Source organism: Pezoporus wallicus, unplaced genomic scaffold (assembly GCF_028554395.1).
Source record: "Pezoporus wallicus isolate ANWC-B61680 ecotype Strahan unplaced genomic scaffold, APGP_CSIRO_Pwel_v1 contig_6714, whole genome shotgun sequence".
Taxonomy (NCBI): domain Eukaryota; kingdom Metazoa; phylum Chordata; class Aves; order Psittaciformes; family Psittacidae; genus Pezoporus; species Pezoporus wallicus.
In genome coordinates, this window is record NW_026637486.1 from 2,507,905 (window position 1) to 2,515,991 (window position 8,087).

The window sequence follows — 8,087 nt, forward strand, 5'->3', positions numbered from 1 at the left end:
GAATGTGCACAGTGCAGAGGGGACCACGAGTCTTCCCTCTTGTAGGAAGTTCTCTGTTATGTCTTGGAAGAGGGTTGTAGCTGGTGCAGCAGGAAATGCTGGCTCCCAGGTGTACATCAGTGTGCTTAGCTGGAGCCAGGCTTGATCAGTAGAGACAAAAATACTAGGAGACATGGTTTTCATTCGTCATTTTAATGGAACTCCAGGAAGCCTCCTCTGAACTGGATGGTACAGGCATTTCAAATTACTCATTCAAATTCGTGTTAGTAATTCAGTTTTAACAAAGTGATGTTTCAATCTCCAGGGAACAATTAAGAGTATATATAATAATCTGTATTTGTTTAAAGATCACATTTCAAAGATGATCCCATCTTCATTTTGGAATCACACTGTCATGAGTCTGTGAATGTGCTAAAGAATAGGAAAATGGATGTGCTATCTAAAAACTTATTTTCTTTGAGTGATAATGTGCTTGTGTCTCTCCTACTGTCAAAACCAATGGACAACTTAGGAGAAGAGTAACTCTTGACATCCCAAGATTTGTATTTGGGATGTTATTTCTGCAGAGCATCACGAAATTCCATAATAACTTCGGAAGGCAGTTTATCAAAATAAAATGGAACTATCCTGGATAAGTAAATTGCCTCAGTTAGACAGCCCCATACTGTAAAGCAGCCCTGGTCTGGTGAATGAATCACAGAATAGGTCTGTGACTCTCTTCACAAGATAACTTCTGTAAGTATTACTAGTAAAATGTTATATTCCCCACATCCTGCTAAGGAAGAGTGGGACAGATGCTGCACATTTAAATCTTTGACAGTTATCCCATCTGGTCAAATGGTACTTTAAGAGATGTCAAAATAGAGGAATGACACTGACAGAAAGAATTTCTATCCCAGTTTCTTTAGTCATGTTGCAGACATGTTAGATGAACAACCAGGGCGACATCCAGTGTGTTGGAAGGGCTGAGTTCCTGTTGTGCTCTGAAATCCATCACCTCCTCTACCAGGCAGTGTTTGATCCCTTCAGGCTGGCAAGCATGTGGCCAGCTAAATGTCTTTTCTGCTGTGATGCTCAAACCACCCTCTTCACAGCCTTAGCTGACAAAATGCTAATGTTATTTCTATAGCCTCCTAATGCAGCTCTTTGCAAATGATCTTGGATCAAAAACTGGTTGCTGCTTGTGCCCTTGATCCTTGTGACTGTGGATAAATCTGTTTGCTCTCTTGTTTTGAGACTTAGGAACATGTGAATTTTGCCCTTGTTTAGCCTGATCTTTCTCTGTCTAGTGACTGTGAAGTTGAGCCCTTGGAAAGGACAGAGAAGAATAGCAGCAGCTTGGCTGTGAGACATCACTTTGGCTGGCAGTTTGTGAAAGAACAGAGTCTGTTGACTGGTAGTGATATAAATATTCAGGACTGGATTGACAGTATGCAGGACATAAGTCTGCTGGGAATAGTGAAATCGAGACGTGACTTCTTTCCTCCTTTTGTGCTCCTTTTGGGAAGGCATGAAGGGTGGCCAGCAACAGGTTTCTTTCTTTCCCCAAGATAAGGACAAGTAGAACTGAGCTGCGAGGAGTTGCTGGTATTGTTTTTCACTTGGTTTCAACTTCTGCAGGCAAAGCTAGAGCTGGTAAATGAATATGGGTTAGAGAGCTTGCTGCCCCCCCCCCCAAAGTGCTGAGTCTCAAGGCTGCTCTTGCTTCTAGGCTGCATAAATGACAGAGAGCACTTTGGTGTTGGCTACATCAGGCCTCTTCTTTTGAAGTTCACCTCATTGCCTATCAGTTCGGGCCTTGATGTGAAAGATAATTTCAGTGCTGGTGAAGAAGCAGCTCTCAGTGACACTTAAGGGGCTGCATTTAAAAGCTAATTAATACAGTGACATCAGTACTGAGGAATGTTACTTGCAGTTAAATGTGACCAGAGAGACCAAGGGTTCTACTCCAAGATATAACCATTAAGAAAAACAAGCTTTAAATGGCTGTCTAGTATGTATGTCCCCAGAACATTAAATTGTTCACTAGAGGCCTTTTTCACTTACCTGCTTTTGGGTCAGATAAAACTAGTGTGATTAGACAGAAGCACTCATAATATACAGGTGGGATGAATATAAGAGCCAAGAAGTTGCAATTCTGCTTATCAACAGATCTAAACCTGGGTTAGGTGTGAGATTTGTCCCAGTAATATAGGGTAGGACCTAGACGCGTTTATGTGTGTTGTGTAGTTGCATGTGAAGCAGAACTATTTCATCTATGTGTTTAGATTTATGGCCTTTATTTCCCCTTGTCTTTTGGGGCATTTTTGTGTATGCAGCAGGAGTGCACGTGAGATGAACTCTGAAAATTGTTGGGTGATCTGCAGGCGAAAAGCATAGGAGGGGAAACGCATGAAAGGAAAACTACCAGATTGTGAAAGGCAACCAAGAGTGACTTTCTGCTTTGTTCTTATTGACACATGCTGTTTCTACTTCACATTCTTACGTTGCTGAGAAACCCTGTCATCTGCAAACAAAACCAGCTCATGCGGTATGGAGCTGCATGTGTGCAGAATGTAAAGAGGGAGGTATCTGTAGCCAGCCCACAAGAGCTTGTCACGTTATTTCCATGCACACAAAAAGTTACTTCTTGGCACCAGATTTACCATCCTGAGAGGCCATCTCTCTGCAGTTAATGGATTTTAGGTTGGGAAGTTTCTCTGAAGACTTGACTTCTGTATTCTTAAGTAGTGAATAAAAAGTTGTGAATTATGTTCCAAAGCATCAGTCAGTATTAGATTAAAATTACAGTATGTGGGTTTCCTGCTACATAGTCTTTTACGTAGGATATATAATCTTTATATAGGATATAGTCTTTTAACTAGGAACATCTGATTCAAGGTTATGGACTATTTCTCTGTACCGTTGAAAAGACAAGTAGTCTTAGTACTAGATTTAGTAAGTTATTGCAGAATATCTGTAGGTAATATTTTACTGGTCATAGAATTTGAGCCTGTAGTATCTAACGCTTTGTTTTCTGTCCATTTTTGTGTGCCCTGTCATCCCTTTATTAACTCTCAGGATGAAACAAAGAGTCTTAGTGGTGGATTCCTTTCTGAGCTGCTCACCAGTGTTTACCCAGGAAGGACCGAGTCTGTCCTTGGGTTTTTGGAAGTGTAGCCCTAACTGCATAGGAAATGCCAAGACTGCAGGATTATGTCTGAAATAAAAACGTGGTCCCAGTGGTGAAATAACAGAACAGTTTCTCAGCCAAAAGCTGCTTAGTCAGACAACCTGAGAGCAATGGACTGGCTGTATTGCTGCAGTGACACATTGCAAGACTCAAACCAACAGGGCACAGCTGGCCCAGGATCCCTAGTGGAAGATATTCCCGGTAATGAAGCATTGTCAACAGTAAGCTGGTGGTAGGCAGATGGCAGTGCACAGGCTGCTGCGAGGGGTCTCCTCACATTCAGATTCCCCATTATATCTGCAGGGGTCTTCTGTCCTTAATAGGGGGACTCGGAGCTGGGCTTAATGGGCTCTGACTAATGACTAAAAAGGAAAAAAAAGGTGAAGAATTAGCTCCTTTGTGATTTCCCTTTCTTTCTTTCACCCATCCTTGACAGGCTGTAAATGGATTTTCTGGAGCTGCTACATTGCACTGGGAAAATCAGCATGGTGTGGTTTTAAATGATTAGTCATTATCTATAGGGTTTGTGCTCAGCTCTTGCACTGTAACTGTGAGACCAAGAGGTAACAAGGAGACCTTTCAGTTCCCAAGTGTGAATTCCTCCTGGGGTGTCTATGGGAAAAGGTTGCCCCAGTGCTGTTCATCCCCAAGGTATAACAAGATGTGGCCTCATTGCTTGTGACCACCACGCTCTGGAAACTGAGTTTCTGCAACCACCACTCTCACATTTTCTACACTGTTTTAGCATTTTAGAAGGGAGATTTAGGTTAGATATAAGGAAGAAGCTCTTCCCTGTGAGGGTGCTGAGGCGCTGGCACAGGGTGCCCAGAGAAGCTGTGGCTGCCCCATCCCTGGCAGTGTTCAAGGCCAGGTTGGACACAGGGGCTTGGAGCAAGCTGCTCTAGTGTTAGGTGGCCCTGCCCGTGGCAGGGGGTTGGAGGCAGATGAGCTTAAGGTCCTTTCCAAACCAAACCAGGCTGTGATGTCATGATTTAGAATATGTACAACAAGCAGCTTTTTTGTTGATAAAGTTTAATGTAAAAGTTTAGTTAATCCTTCAGGCTTAGTAATTCCAACTTCAAGGAAAACTGTGGAGTAAGCTCCCCGCTGTCCTGTGTTTGCACTGGATTTGCAGAGAGCTTGGCATATGCTATGTCACAGTGTTTGTAGGGAGTGTGTTGGGTCAATATTTCCCTTTTGAAGTCTCAAAAAAGAAGGAGGGGGATTCATGAACTGTCAATACTGCTGTCTACAGGGGAGGGGAAAAAGAGAAAGCTTTATAATTCAGATAGAAAGAAAATGCTGTCCATATTGATGATATGTCCTGTTTGATATGATATGTCCATATTGATAATATGAGGCTGTAAAGCAGGAAAGGAGAACCTTTTAATATAGACAAGCCGATTTCAAAGCTGAAGAACCTGAGAAGATTTGGGCTTGTTGCAAAGTATATGGAGTCCCCAAAGAGATGCAGCCATCAGCTTCTTGCAAAAGCCCAGTATGGTTATGCCACTACACCGTGGTGCCAGAGGGAATGCAGAGATTAACTGGGGATTCCTGCTGGGTGTCAAAGGGAAGAAATTGCCCCAGTTCTCGTTTTAAATCTGTGCTTTGGCAGGTGAAAATGTGTGAAGGACAATGGGGGATGGAAAAGAGAAACCTAATTCACACAAAGGTAAATGTATAGACAATTTAAGCTATCGTTTTTGGCTCAGTGCATCTGATTTAGTCCAGAGAACTTTACATGGCATGTTTCTTAGAGCTGAGTGATATCCTGGCGTTTGTGACTGTTTTCTCAACAAAACCCATTACGTTTATTACCACTGTGTGATAAGCTTATTGTCAGGTTGAAGCTCAGTCCAAAGAAACAGGGTTTGTTTTGTGAGGAAGTGATTAACCCTGAGCACACTCAACTGAGAGAGTTTCCCCTCCAAAGCTTGCAGTGGATCAACACCGATCAGTGACTTGGACTCTCACAAATGTGTGAAGGCTTTACATAGGTTGGCTGAGAAAGAAAAGTCATTTCAGCACACTACAGAACATGACTTAGTATTTTCAGAGCTGAAAACAGCTTCTTATGACTGCTTCTTCATTGGTTTATACTTACACATCCTTTCTGAAAGGATTCAGGTGCTGATGATTATGGTTTGAAGATTTTGTTGGTCTCTAAGATGAAGAAGTCAAGACATGAAGATTTAATGTCTGTTGAACTCAGTGGAAAGATTAAGGAGTTGGGGTTCTCTGGAGTCTAAGGCTGAGTGTCCTCTTTATTGTCTATTACTAATTTAATCACTGTTTCACAAAGTAAACACTTAAAATAGGTTTTTGTTTAAAAACCATAAGAAAGTTAGAAGGTGTTCAAAAGAAACAAGCACAGAAAGATAGAAATGACTATAGGGGAAAAGAAGAAACTGATGTGGACCAAAGGGAATGAAGGCAGAGGGTGTTGAAGTGAGCTCAGAAGTTCCTTGTAAAAGGTTTTCGTTCTGAGGATTTGTATGTATGATTTTAGGAAAGGACTTGACTCCTGAGTAAAAAAAAGAAGCTACAAAACAAGTTTTTAGTAAGTCATGGCTAGGGATTGCCTGTTGTTCCTTCCCCAGAGGAGCCCATTTGGACCTTTTGGTTTACTGTGGGACATTGCCAAGCATACTTTGAACTCAGCCTGGATGTAGCAAAGAAAGTCTGAAGAGCAGGCTGCTTCCTCAGCAAGTGCAGTGACTCAGAAGTGACAGCAGCAGAGCTGACTGGGGTGAGGAGCAGAGTTACTCAGCAGCATTGTGTGACGGGGCTAAATCAGTCCCTGACACCATTTCCAGAGATCTGCTGGTGAAGGCTGCAGCTGGAGAAGGCTCTGATGGGGCTGTCAAAGGGAAGAAGGGTCTGTGAGGATATAGATATGTATATTATAGCTGATGGGAAGATGACAGCACGTTCCAGTTTGGGGGGATTTCTTTTTAAAGCTCTTGTGTGATGTCTACCCAATAATAGTAGAGAAATGAAAAGGCTGCTCCAGGCTTCCTCATCTGGACTTTGCTTTTACAGTCAGTAATTCTGCTTCTCCACAAGAAACAAGTGTATTAGCAGGGGCAAGCATAACGATAGGGAAAAATCCAGGAGCAGTTATGTTATATTGGCCTAAATTACACAGGTTAATGGATGTAATTGAGGTTTGCTGGCTTATTGTAGCTGAGGATCTGGCCAAAGTAAATACAGCATCTAACACAACTGCAGTGTACCTCAATTAGAACCACTTGTAATTGCTTTATATCTGGTAAATAACTAACATGGGCTCAATCATTCATTTCTATTTGAACTCCATCTCTAAGCAGCAATGGCAGATTTTCTGAATCAGATGCATAAAGTGACTGTGAGAGCTTTTATTCAGCCATGAAATGAGACATTGGAACACGGTGGATCACCCACATTTTGAAAACAGGGAATAATGAAGTGGTAAAATGCTGTTAGTGCCCTGCTAATTGGTTATAATGGAAGTAAATTACTTTGGTTGAAAATTGCTTGATGGCCAGCCTAGGAGAGGTTTCATTTGTCTGGGAGGTTATTGGGATGTTTGCTGTATTGTAGAGCCAAGGGAATTTTGGTTAAAAAGTTAAAAATATAATGCTCATCAGAATCTTTTTAATGAAAGCTTGATGCTGTAAGAAGGACATGGAGCTGTTGGAGCAAGTCCAGAGGAGGCCACAAGGATGCTCAGGGGCTGGAGCACCTCCTGTATGGAGACAGGCTGAGAACACTGGGGCTGTTCAGCCTGGAGAAGTTGCGTGGAGACCTCAGAGCAGCTTCCAGTGTCTGAAGGGGGCTACAAGGGTGCTGGAGAGGGACTCTTCATCAGGGGCTTTAGTGACAGGACAAGGGGTGATGGGTTCAGACTGAAACAGGGGAAGTTCAGGTTGGAGATAAGGCAGAAGCTCTTCCCTGTGAGGGTGCTGAGGTGCTGGCACAGGGTGCCCAGAGAAGCTGTGGCTGCCCCATCCCTGGCAGTGTTCAAGGCCAGGTTGGACACAGGGGCTTGGAGCAAGCTGCTGTAGTGTGAGGTGGCCCTGCCCATGGCAGAGGGTTGGAACTGGATGAGCTTTAAGCTCCCTTCCAACCCAAAACAGTCTGAGATTCTGTGATTCTATGATCTATATTTTCTACATATCTGTATTGGTGGAAGGGGGGAAAGAAAAGAAGAACTGATACAGAATGGAAATGAACAAGAATAATTGTAGTCATGTCATAGAAAATACCTGTTTTAACTGTCTCAGTTTACTCACTGGCTGCTCCCTTCAGTACTTTCATTTTCTATGACAGTGCTTTCATTGATGGTTTCTACAGCTGGATATTCCACATTTCTTTTGTCTGCCTAGAGATGAATAGTGAATACCTTCTGGCTGCTGTGTCCAGGCTAAAAGTGGGAATGCAATAGTTACTGAGTTGTTCATTGTATTTGGTCAGAATAATTGTCTGCTTAACTCACTGCTTGATATTTCTTATGCCTGAGAAGTATTTTGAATTGAAGGATTAGAGCACATGACTGCAGTAATCAAGTCGCTGTTAAAGGTTTTTACCCACCCATCTTCTGTTCTTCGTCAACATAAATATTAAGCAAGATCACATTTGGAAGAGTCTGAAGTTGTGATATCTCTCGATTATCCTTATGTATTCTTGGGTTTCTGGTATCATACTAGTCCCTGAAGTAGGAATATAATGGGAGAGGCCTTTCAGCAAGTTCTCAGGGTTAATTCCTGAAATTCGGGTCCTCTCTTTGGAGCTAGTTCTTTATGCCCCAGAGTATTGCTATTAAGCAACACAGGCTCATTTCTTCCAGCAAAATTCACATGTATGGGTGAGGCTTGTTGAATATATTTGGCTTCTGTATAAGCATGAAGCAATGTAAATCAAACTGGGCTGT